This window comes from Aquarana catesbeiana, linkage group LG06 (assembly GCF_042186555.1).
Source record: "Aquarana catesbeiana isolate 2022-GZ linkage group LG06, ASM4218655v1, whole genome shotgun sequence".
Taxonomy (NCBI): domain Eukaryota; kingdom Metazoa; phylum Chordata; class Amphibia; order Anura; family Ranidae; genus Aquarana; species Aquarana catesbeiana.
Window position 1 is genome coordinate 123,904,927 of NC_133329.1, and position 13,019 is coordinate 123,917,945.

At 47.3% G+C, this 13,019-nt stretch overlaps 1 pseudogene; it reads left to right on the plus strand.

The window, feature by feature from the left end:
- The first annotated feature begins 791 nt into the window (after positions 1–791).
- On the plus strand, positions 792–1,012 carry LOC141101887 (U2 spliceosomal RNA; annotated as a pseudogene).
- The last annotated feature ends 12,007 nt before the right edge of the window (positions 1,013–13,019 follow it).

Consider the following 13,019-nt stretch of genomic DNA (forward strand, 5'->3'; position numbering starts at 1 on the left):
TTGTTTAGGAGAAATTCAAAACAAAACAAAAAAAATTTCAGGGCCCTGCTTAGGCTGGCCATAGAAATTTGCTCAATTACCCCATCAACACAGACAGTGTTGATGTGGGAATCCCTGCTGCTGAGCCATTGTCTTCTCGCAGCAGGGGAATCTGTTCCTCCTGGAAGAAAACTGTGATTATTGCTAGCAGCTGCTATATATAATCGCAGGTAAAACCCGCAACTCTCGGCTGGTGGTACCCAAGTTGATCGATCCATCAACTTGGTACATTTAGCCAGGCCATACATGGTTTGAATCTCAGCCGAGAAACGGCCAAGATTCGAACCATGTATGGCCTTCCTTAGGCCTTCCGTTTCAAGATGTTCCCTATAACATAGCAAATGTTCACTTTTTAAGTTTAAGTCAATGTTAGTGAGTTAATGTTTGGAGAAAAAAAAATCTTCTTTTTGCAGTTTTTAATTTTTTAATCATTACATGAGGACAGCTACATTTTCTCATTATAAACTCAGGGGTTGATTTACTAAAGGAAAACCGTCTGTTAACTTTGCAAAGGAATTCTCCCTTAGCTAAGTGACTGAGATGAAGTTCTGCTAGCTGTTAATTTCCATCCCCCAATCATGGGCAAGCAAAAATATGTTAATTCATTTTCCTTGCATGTGATTGGGTATTTCTCCACTCTCACCAAGCTAAGGTAAAATTCCTATGCAAAGTAAACAGCCTATTTGCCTTTAGTAAATCAACCCAATAGAGTTACTTTCTCCTTGCAGAGCTACACCATTGAACTGGTTTACTTCGCTTCTCGGCCTTTTGGCTAAGATCAAGTGTAGTATCGACTTTAGCCCTTAGGGGGTGTCTCTGCTTCACAGCTAGGACGTTGAAAATCACTTGCATCTATCCAAGCCAATTGGTCCTTGTGGTCCGAGCAGAGGGGTACCCTCTGCTCGGCCTGGTAGGATCGTTGATTAAATTCAGCTTCACCTACTTGCTGCTATTGGGTTAGAGGCTTAGCCCCCACAGGGAACGGGATTGCGGTCTTTCCTCCTCCCCCACTCCGCATTACTACCTCCAGGCAGTAGATGCTAGAGCCTTTGTAAAGGCTACGAAAAGAGCGAAGATGTCGAGGAACCAGAAGGAAGCCGCCTAAGAACACCTGAAGCGACATCCAACTCCTCGACGATGGGGAAGAGCGACAAGAAGACCAGCAAGGAGAAGAAGAACCCCGTTCCAGCCACTTCCTCCGAGCCCGGGAATGCTGCTGCCTCAACCCCCACCTCTACCCCGGCTGGCACCAGCCGACCAGGACCAGCCAAGCCAGACCAGCCTGCAGACGGGCTCCCAGAACTGGAGCCTTGGATGAAGCAGACGGTCGTGCTGCAGCTGAAGGAGGTGGACGGAAGAGTCCCTGACATGACCCCGGAGATCTTCGGAAAGAAGGTGATTCTGGAACAGGTTTTCAGCAAAGCGGAGACGCTTTCTGTGCAGGCCTTCACAAGAGGTATATTCTTTATAACTTTTGTGTCATTTCAGGTCTGCAGAAGATACTGGGAGATGGTGAAGACCAGTGGCCCTGAATCCCCTTTCCGGAAGTTCACTGCGAACTGCCCCATAACACGGGACGAAAAGCGGGTGACAGTGACCATGAGAAACCCCCATACCAGTGGAAAGGACATAGCCACCTACCTCCAGAGGTTCTGCATCGTGGTGAAGGACCCGATCCAAATCTTCAATGCCAACGGCTTCTGGATAGGTAAGTGGTCTGTGGTCTGCAAACTGAAGAAAGACCCTTCGGGAGACATCCAGCACCTGCAGCTTTTCTTCTCTCTGGGATCATCCACAGGAATCCTTTTCTACCCCGGCATACCCTACAACTGTAACAAGTGTGGGCAACCGGGACACATAGGTAAGGATTGTACAGAGCTTGCTTGCAGGTTCTGTAGGGTTACAGGCCACGAGACCAAGGACTGTCCAAGGTCCAAAGCCTGCAACCTTTGCGGATTGGCAGAGCATGTCTTCAGACACTGCCCCCCAGAGGACCCAGACCTACGCTGGAGCCCTGAGCCAGGGTAAGCCACCCTCCAGCACTGGGAGGAAGCTGCCAGAAAAACCAAAGAATCCAAAGGAACCTCGAAAGGCCACAGCTAAGTCCACTTCTGCCCCCTCTGCCCCTGCCCCAGCCCCACCCCCTACCTCCAGCACACCCCCACCCACCCCCTCTGTGCCGGAGGAGCCCCTCCCCCAAACCTATCCTCCCTGGAGGACTTCCCCACCCTCCTGCCTCCCTCCACCCCCACCAGTGGCCCAACAGGAAGCCATAGCCGGAAACGGAAACCAGAAAGCCCAACAGCTGAGGAACCCGCCACCTCCACCAAACGGCCCAACGGGGTCCAGTGCGACAGCGATGGATCAGAGCAAGTAGTGGAGGACCTAGAGTCTGCAGGGGAGGAGGAGGAAGAGGAGGAGGTCATGGTCGATCCCGAGCATGACCTCCCCCCCAACGTCAACATCAACCAGCAGATGATGGAGGTTGACCTCGAGGAGCTGGGCCTGGCCCAGAACACAGGACAGGCAGAAGACGCAACGGAAGAGCCACCCCCCTCCGGGGAGGTAAGTTCGGACCCTTGTTAACTAGACCCTCATATCCTCTTTCATTATGGCTGAGATCTCAATCTTTTCCATTAATGTGAGGAGTATCAAGGATACATCTAGAAGGCAAGGGGTTCTGACCTTTATTTCTAGTCAGCAGAGTGATGTCTACATGCTCCAGGAGTGCGCCCTTCCTCCCTTGAGGAGGTACACTCATCTATCCTCCCAGTGGACCCTTGGTCCCTCCTACTGGTCTGGGGGTGGCGATTGTAAGTCTGCAGGGGTAGCCATTCTGGTCAGGGGTGGGCGCTTCACGGTTGACTCTATCCATGAGCTAGTCTGTGGCCGTCTTTTGGTCATAGACGGCTCGTGGGTGGAAGAGCCAGTTAGGCTCATCAACGTGTACACCCCCCCAGACAGGGATGCACGGCTGGAACTTTTCCATACCCTGCGGACCCAACTCGTCACCACCAGAACAGTAGTGATCGGCGGTGATTTTAACTGTCCGATCGAGGAGAATGGGCGCAGCTCCAGCATATACGCAAAACTTGATGCTACTTCTAGGCTTCTCAAGGAGATGATCTCGGAGGCCTCCTTGCAGGACGCCGTGGGTTCCACAGGGAAAGGGACCGTGAACTATTCGTGGTGCCGACCCGATGGATCTGTTCGTTTCAGGATTAACTTCGTGCTCACTTCAAGAACAGTCAAGCATCGTGAATTCTCCATGATCCCCTGCTTTTTCTCTGACCACAGAGCTATTCACTTTCGGGGTGACCTGGGCGAAGGCTTTGCCCGCGGACCGGGTTCCTGGAAGCTGAATAGCACCCTGCTGGAAAACGAGGAATTGATGGGGGAACTCCGGGAGGCCTATGCCACCTGGACGGAGGAAAAGAGATTCTTCGGAAGGGTAAGTGACTGGTGGGAGTTTGTGAAGGTTAAGCTGCGCAGCTTCTTTCAGGCAAGGGGACGTCAGCAAGTGTGTGTCAGGAGGAGGGAACTCAGGAGACTGCAGCGTCAGTTGCAGTCCCTTCAGGACCTTCATCACTGTGGCTGGGATGTTAGGCAGGACCTGGAGGACACCAAGAAGAGCCTGAAAGGACACTTCGAGGAAGAATCCAGGCACATTGTCTTCCATGCCAAGGTGGAGAATCTTGAGAAAAGTGAGAAGTGTAACTCTTTCTTTTCCAGAAAACTTCACTCAGGACACACACCCTTGTCAGAGCTGCGTGACGAGACCGGAACACTCCAGAAGGGGAAGAAGGCTGTGATGCAAGTGGTCAGCGACTACTACACCAACCTCTACTCCCCAAAAGAAACGGACACACAGGCGGCCGACAGGTTCCTGTCAGGTATCTCTAACCAAATTGATCCTGCAGGTTCATCAACAGTCAACGCCCCCTTGGTGTTGGAGGAGCTGCACTCTGCTGCTAAATCCTTTAGGCGAGGCAGGACCCCGGGCTGCGATGGTCTCCCAGTTGAGCTCTATGTAGCACTATGGGATCTCGTGGGCCCGGACCTGCTCGAGCTGTACGAGGAGATGGTGGTGGAGGGCAGAATGCCTCCGTCACTGAGGGAGGGGATGATCACGATTTTGTATAAGCGGAAGGGGGAGAGATCGGATCTTAAAAATTGGCGTCCGATCTCTCTTCTGAATGTGGACTACAAAATCCTCGCCAAGGTCCTGGCCAACAGGCTGAAGTCTGTCATCGGACAGATCATCCACCCGGATCAGACTTGTGGCATTCCTGGTCGCAGGATTGCGGACAGCCTCGCGCTTGTCCGGGACACGGTCCAGTACATTCATGGCCGCCGTGTGCACGCGGCCCTGGTCAGTCTTGACCAGGAGAAGGCCTTTGACCGTGTCTCCCATGAGTTTATGTGCAGAGCTCTGTGCAGGTTTGGTCTTGGGGAAATGTTTTGTTCGTATGTGAATGTAATGTACAATGACATTTCTATTTTGGTGTTGGTTCTAAAATGGCTGGAAAACTGCCCCTTTCCAATTTTGTCTGGGGTCAGACAAGGCTGCCCTCTCTCACCTCTGCTTTTTGTTTGTTGTATAGAGCTCTTTGCCCGAAGCATCAGACGGAATCCAGAGGTCAGAGGGGTCACCGCACCAGGACCGGACAGACGGGAGGTCAAGGGCTCACTCTACATGGACGACGTGACGGTGTTCTGTGCTGATCGGTGCTCCATCGACAGACCTGTGAGGACTTCGGTCAAGCTTCAGGGGCAAAGGTCAACTGCGGGAAGTCAGAAGTCATGCTCTTCGGAAAGTGGTTCCTGCCTTCTTCTGCACCCATTCCTTTCAGCATCAAGACGGACTTCATCAAAATTCTTGGGGTCCTGTTTGGAGCTCAGGGCACAGCCCTGAAGTCCTGGGAGGAAAGACTGTCAAAGATGCGACAGAAGTTTGGACTTTGAAGCCTCAGAGAACTCACCATCTAAGGTAAAACACTGGTACTCCGCAGCGAGATTCTCCCTGTGTTGCAGTACCTCGCCCAGGCCTGGCCCCCCCGGGTTAACACCTGCAGGGCCATCACCAGGGCAGTGTTTCACTTCATCTGGACCTTCAAAATGGACAGAGTGAAGCGGGCGGTTATGTTCAAGGAACCCCTCAAGGGCGGTAAGGGCGTGCCCGACATCGCTACCCTACTGAGGGTGTGCTTTGCTTGTAACTGCATCCGCAGGACATTGGTTGACAGAACTGTGGACTCTGGTGGTAACTCCATGTCCCATTTTTTCCTCCTGCCTCTTTGGAGGACCCTTGGATGGGACAAATGGGACAGCTCCATCCCCTACAACTGGGACACCCCTTGGTACTACTTGGACACCTTCAAGTTTATTAAGGAGCTGGGGCTACATGGAGTGAAGCCCGACTTGTGGAAGCCAAAAACTATACACAAGTTGATTAGAGCATCGGACATTGTTGAGACTGTTCCAGGCCTCCCTTCAGCCACTTGCAAAGTGGTCTGGAGGAATGTTTCTTCAAAGAGACTCAAAAACAGACACAAGGATCTGGCATGGATGGCAATCCAAGGGGGGTTGCCACTCAGGACATTCATGCATGCCAGAAACCTGTGCAGATACAGGTACTGCCCCTTTTGCATCATCCAGGAGGAAACCACTTTTCATGTTTTCTGGGAGTGTCCCTTTGCACAGGACCTGTTGAGGGCTGAACCTGAACTGAAAGACTTTGTAGCACAGACTGCTATCACACACTTTGGTGTGTTGAACGGACTCTTCTGTGGAACTCATTCACAAGAGGACATTGACGGTGCCTGGCGGGTGCTGTGTTGCTTTAAGGACGCTTTGTGGTGCGCCAGAAAGCGCCTCATCCACCAGCGGGAGAGGATGTCCATTGAGGACTGTAGCAGACTGGTTCACAGTCTGCTCAGAGACTATCACTTGATGGACTTTAAGGAGGAAGAGGAGGTCTGAAGATTTCCCCTCCCCCCCTTTCCCCCGTGTATCCTTTGGCAGTTCAATAAAGCTTCGGGCCTGTGAACTCTTTTCTCCCCCCCACCTTCTCCACTCCCCCCATCACACCCGTTGCCCATTTGAATGCTACTAGACTGTATGACCTGATTTTATGTGACATGTTGTTGAAAGTAATGCTCTCAGGGTAATGCGGCGTCATGCATGATGTGATGTTTCGGGGTATTACTCTGCACAACACATCAGGCATCATACCGCAGAATGAATGTAATTTATTTTGTATGCTTGGAAATATATTGTTATGTAGTGTATTTATGAGCTGCGTTGCACTACAGAGTGGAATGTACCCTGTTGAAGTATTTGTTTTTTGTATATTTTCTTGCAAAATAAAGTATACATTTTCAATAAAAAAAAATTGAACTGGTTTACCAGAGAACAGCTCACTTAACAAAGTGAGTGAAATAGCAAAGTTGTGTCGCTTTGCTCACATATGTCCAAGGGAAATTTTAAAAAAACAGGATTTTTTCTCACTCACAATTGGTTTATACAGAACATAGCTTTATTTTATTTAGTAATCTAAGTTAAAAAAAAACAAACAATTCTTTAAAGTAAAAATTCTCCGCTATTTTAGTATTTCAGCCCCCAATGGTTGTGATGTACTGCTTTTTCCTAAAAGATCAATTCTAGGAGGGTGATATAAAGTATGTGTAAAGCCAACGCTTTTTTGTTTAGTTTTGAATGGAGTAAGGAACTATCAAAATCCATGTCAAAGTATTTTTTGCTGTCTGTGTCCGGTTGGGGGGATTTCCCTTCACGACCTATCCTGGAGACAGGAAAAAGGAAATGAAAGGAAATCTCTACAAATTGAATGGATTTCCCATTTTAAAGAGCTGTCATAAGAAAATATGTCTCCATTGGAAGATTTCTTCTCACCTCTTGCTCTGAAGCCAAATTAAATTGTTTGGATTTCTGCATAGTTTCTGTCACTGTGACAATTATCATCAGGACAAATAGAAGAATGAATCTCCCCAGTGGGGGACACAGACAGCAATAAAAGCTTGGCAAAAAGTTTAACTCTTGTCCACTCTATCCAAACCTAGGAAAAAAATGATTTGCCTTTACATATACTTTAATAAAGGAGTAGATATGGATAACCTAGCAAAGAGAATGTTTACTTTTTCTGGAAAATAAGGAAAAGATGTGTCCATTTCAATCATAAGTGCAAGATTTTTTTTCTTGCACATTACTGAGTATTCAAAGGGAACACAAATTCATCTAACTTACTAAGCCAAGTTTTAACATGAGCATTGTCTACTCCTTTATTTCAGGATCATCTCTAATTTAATGTATGTGAGAGAAAGACATTAACGTCACGGTCCATGATCAGTGTACAAAGAATCTGCACGGAAGACCTGAAGGTGAATACTGGACATAATGAATGTTGGGCTTACCCTTCTCATGAATGATCAACTGAGATCAAATCTAATGCTGTAAAACAATTAGCAAGTGAGGAGTGCAGAGCAGCCATGCACATCTACAGAGGATAGAGCTATCTCCTGTCTGGTTCACTTCAGTAGAGATGTGTGTGAATCAAGGCCATGAACTTGTTGACTTCTTCACCTCCTAGTGACTTGGAAGATTGGGTCAACATCCGGTACAGATGGCTGAGGATGGAGATGGAGTAAGGGAGAGAGTGGAACAGGTATATAAACATCCTTGACCACCCAGCTGTAAGGAAATTTGTTTTTGCTCCACAGAGTGTGAAATCTTGTGGTCTTTAAGAGGTTTTAATTGATGAGCAAAAGGTACAAACACCCTGCCTTGCTAGATGTTACAGTTAAAGCAAATTAAGTTAGATACATCATAAACCAGTTACTTTCAAGGCAGTAAAAGTATGACACAGAACCTATCATTAAAACACATGCAGTGTAGAGTTTTATAGGGTAGGTTTTACAATTTGGTCAGAATTGAAACATATACTATAGTTGCTGTATAGAGTTGGAGCATACCAAGGAGGAGTGAAGGGCACCTGTCTACTAGCTCTTAGTTTGGATGCTAGTTCTGTAGTTACCAGGTCTTTGCAAGGCCACTAATGGTGTGAATTGACTAGTGCTACTGGCAACCTTAGACAGTGACCTGTGTGATTACCTGGCAGGCCGGACGTGGCACTGCAGAGTAGTCAAAGGTTTGACCAGGGGCATAGTTGTTAACAAAGCCATGGTCTTGGCAGGGGGCATTCTAGTGGGGTCAGGTCAAGCAAGTGATCAAATCCATGGGGTCTAGTAAATCAGGGATAACAGGCAAAGCAGATAACAGGGACTAGACATAGGGCAAACAAGAACCTGAGTGCAGGAACTGGGACCAAAGAATTATGAACACTACAGGGGGCAAATTACAGGACTACCTGCTTAGTAATTCCATTTTTATCCAAGGTTTGTTGCACTCCACCAGTTCACCCCAATGCTTTTGCCTGTAACCTGTTCATCCAGGAACATAGTGATCCCAGGATCTAGTGATCCTGTAACACCCTCTTAGCTGATTCTCACACACCGTCTTTTTCTGGTTCCTGTAACCAGCCCCCCAATGATATGGCACTAGACAGAAAAAGATCTGGTGTTTACATATTGTTCTATAAATGGAGGAAAGTAATGCTTTGCAGGATAGCAACATCACATATCCCAGAAGCCTTTATTTTCCTGCATTCATAGAACAATATGTAAACAGATATGCCGCCAATCTTTATCTGCACTTGTGTGAGTTCTGACACTGCTGGGGGACGTAATGCCTCCTAAGATGTCTGTATCCAGGGGGGTAGTGGGAGGTGAGTGAAACATCATTATTGCCTAGGCGATAATGGTGGTGGGGCAAAAAAAATATATAATGACAAAAAGGTTTGCTATTTTTTTTAAATGTAGGGGAGGATTGGTTTGGTAAAAACTTTGACTTTTGACTAAAGGCCCACTTTAAGATGGACACAGTAATAGAAATTCAACATAAAGGTGATAATAGAGTATAGGGTCATGAAAGCCTCCCCTGCACAGCAACAATGTATAAAGATTCCCATCCTATTTCATGTTGTAATCCCATGCTGACCCTAAGAATATCCCCATCACTGTCACTGCCTCTATATAGTACTAAAACGTTATGCCAACAGCTTTCTTGTTTATTAAAACAGTAAGTTAGCAGAATTTTACCTAGTTAGTTTGATAGTAAAGTCGCCCACAGCCAAACTTTAAATTCTATCTGCAGTCATGCAGCAGAAATGGTCTGCTGTGCTCCATGTGCAGCTGCTCTTTCTGCTGCCCAACATGCCTCCCGTGATTCAGACATAAAGCCCTCCATCCAGCATGGAGGGTGAGACTTTTTGACATGGCTGTGAGCTTCTGTACCATGTAAATGAATGATAAGACTGTGCTGATTTACTATTATAATAAACAAAGAGGCCATTGGCATGTTTTTATATGGCAGAGACACTGTACTAACCATGAAAGGTTAGTTCAGTGATTTCCCCCATTGAGCTGTTTTGTTCTGACAGGGGGACGGCCCACCCACCAGAACACTCCGATCAGCGCTCTCTGCCATTGGCTGAGAAAATAAAGCAGAGAAATTAAGCTGAGAAAATTCTCTGAAATACAACACTTTCAATTTAACATCCTGCATTTTACAAATGGGCTGCAAAATGCAGGCTGTGGTATTAAACAATTCTGCAGAGTACGACGTTGAGCAGATAACAATATCCACACTTAGAACAGCGTCTTGACCTATGATCTCACATCTCATGAGCATGCTGGACCACTTGTTAGTACACTTAGTAATACCTGCCAGTAGTAAACTGCTAGAATTGAAGGGCACAATGCATGCTTCAAGTCATGACACTTAGGACTTACTTAATAATGCAAAAAAGCAAGCAAATAACCGATCAGGTTTTACCAATCGGACGTTAATCAGACATGTAGCTATAGGTTAGTGCACTTTTAGCATACTTGTTGCTCTTTTTTCTGCTTTAGTTATTGAAGGATAACTAAAGGTTCATTTTTTTTTTTTTTTTTTAACCGCTTCAGCCCCGGAAGATTTTACCCCCTTCCTGACCAGAGCACTTTTTGCGATTCGGCACTGCGTCGCTTTAACAGACAATTGCGCGAGCCTGCGATGTTACACCAAAACAAAATTGATGTCCTTTTTTTCACACAAATAGAGCTTTCTTTTGGTGGTATTTGATCACCTCTGTGATTTTTATTTTTTTGCGCTATAAACAAAAAAAGAGCGACAATTTTGAAAAAAAAAGCAATATTTTTTACTTTTTGCTATAATAAATATTCCCCAAAAATATATAATAAAAAAAACACATTTTTTTCCTCAGTTTAGGCCAATATGTATTCTTCTACATATTTTTGGTAAAAAAAATCGCAATAAGCGTATATTGATTGGTTTGAGCAAAAGTTATAGCGTCTACCAAATAGGGGATAGTTTTATGGCATTTTTATTATTATTTTTTTTTATTAGCAATGGCAGCGATCTGTGATTTTTATCATGACTGCGACATTATGGCGGACACATCGGACACTTTTGACACTATTTTGGGACCATTGTCATTTATACAGCGATCAGTGCTATAAAAATGCACTGTTTACTGTGTAAATTACACTGGCAGGGAAGGGGTTAAACACTAGGGGGCAATCAAGGGGTTAAGTGTGTCCTAGGGAGTGATTCTAACTGTGGGGGGGATGGGCTACCACTGATATGACAGCGATCACTGCTCCCAATGAAAGGGAGCAGTAGATCACTGTCATGTCACTAGGCAGAATGGGGAAATGCCTTGTTTACATCTCCCCGTTCTGCGGCTCTGTGACACGATCGCGGGACACCGGCCGACACCGAGTCCGCGGGACCCACGGGCACGGCCACGCCGTATGCGGCGGGCGCACGCCTGCTAGCCCCGCCAATTAAAGGGGACATACAGGTACGCCCATTTACTCACCGCTGCCATTGTGCTGACGTATATCAACATGCAGCGGCTGGCAAGTGGTTAAACATATCATACTTTCCTACTCTATACAGTTGGTTCCGCACAGAGTGGCTCAGATCCCCTTCTTCTGGGGTACACCCAGTGATGCTCCTGGCTCCTCCTCTTCTCGAGTGGCCCGTCGGAGAAGCGCTCTCCCTCGGGGCACCTGCGCGGGTGCACTCCCGTGTCCTGCTGCTGCGTCCATTGACACAGACAACAGGACTAGGCTCCGCCCCCGTCTCCCACGTCATTGGATTTGATTGACAGCAGCAGGAGCCAATGGCCGCTTTGTTATCAATCTATCCAATCAGGACCCGAGACACCGGCTGGAGCGGATGTGCTCGTCCTGGCGCAGGTAAGTAAAAGGGGGCTGGTGGACTACAAGAGGTTTTTTGCCTCAATGCATAGAATGCATTGAGGTGAAAAATCGTGAGGGTTTACAACCCCTTTAAGCCCACAGAGGCTGCAAACATGTTCCTTGGCTCCTCTATGGGGTTATAGTAGTGTGCTGTGATGGATAGGTGGGGATGGGGTAGTATTGTAGACAAGCAGAAATTCATGACACTGTTAGGGCTAGTTTACACTTGGACTGACGCTCCTCTGAATAGCGATCCACACTCGGCGTTGGGCAGTGGGTGAAGAGAGGATATGTTGCTTCCTTACCACTTGCTTTAACCCCCTAAATGCCGCACTACTGCACTTCAACCACATACATTGCACACGCTTGCAGGGCAGCTCCAGCGTGACCCCATTTACTTGAATGGGTTTTGTTTTTGGTGGGTGGTAGTGCCTGTGGAACGTGACAGGGGATATAATTCCTGCTGTGGCTGCAATGCAAAACATCATGGCTGCAGCATGTATACACCCCTGGCCGCTGCTTTTGCAGCTTAAAGTGGTTGCATGCTATGCATTAAGATAAAAAACCTTCTGTGTGTAGAAGCCCCCCTCAGCCCCCCTAATACTTACCAGAGCCCCATCTCTATGCAGCGGTGTGCACGAGTGCCTTGGTCGTCTGGCACTCTCCCTCCTGATTGGCTGAGACACAGCAGCGGTGCCATTGGCTCCCGCTGCTGTCAATTAAAGTCAGTTAGCCAATCAGGAGAGAGGGGGTGGGGCTGAACCGTGGCTCCATGTCTGAATGGGCACACAGAGCTGCGTCTCAGCTCGAGTGCCCCAATAGCAAGCTGTTTGCTGTGGGGGCACTCGACAAGAGGGAGGGCCAGGAGCGCCGGCGAGGAACCAGAGAAAAGGAGGATCTGGGCTGTTCTGTGCAAAACCAACTGCATAGCTCCCAACTGTCCCTGATTTCGAGGGACTGTCCCTGATTTGGAGCAATGTCCCTCTGTCCCTTTTTCCCCCTCATTTGTCCTTCATTTTGGTCTGATCCATATAGTTGTATATGTAGCGGTGTGTTGTCACTAGTAACTAACATCCACCATATCACACTGCTGCCAGACCTCCATATATCACCTCTGAGACAATGAACAGTCATTTGCTTTGTTTTGTTTTTTTTTATTGGGGGATATAACTTGGTTGGGGAAAAGGGTATATGGGATGCCCATAGATCAAATTACTTTGCCATCATATTTATAAATTAGAACTTTGTTTGAGCCTTGAAGAAATTATGCACATGTATAACATCTACAGTCTCTTCCCTGCATCACCATGCAGATTATTGCTCCTCCTCTGCGTAACTCCTGCAGACTATTGCTCCCAGGAATCCTTCCCTCCTGCACAAACTTATTCTGTAGCACATTATGTTTCTTGTCACATCCTTTTCTATATGCAAAAGATCCCACTCTGAATAGTCTCTAATGCTGACTCTGAATACTGCTACTAGGCCAGAGGTCTGCAGTACCTCTCCCCGGAGGCCTAGTAGTTTAGTAGCATGTGCTGAACAGTGGACTACTGTTCCCAGCTAGCCCAGCTTGCAAATCCCACGCCCTCGGGCCACATCAATTTGACACTTTTCCCCACAGTCTCTCCTCTGTTTCAG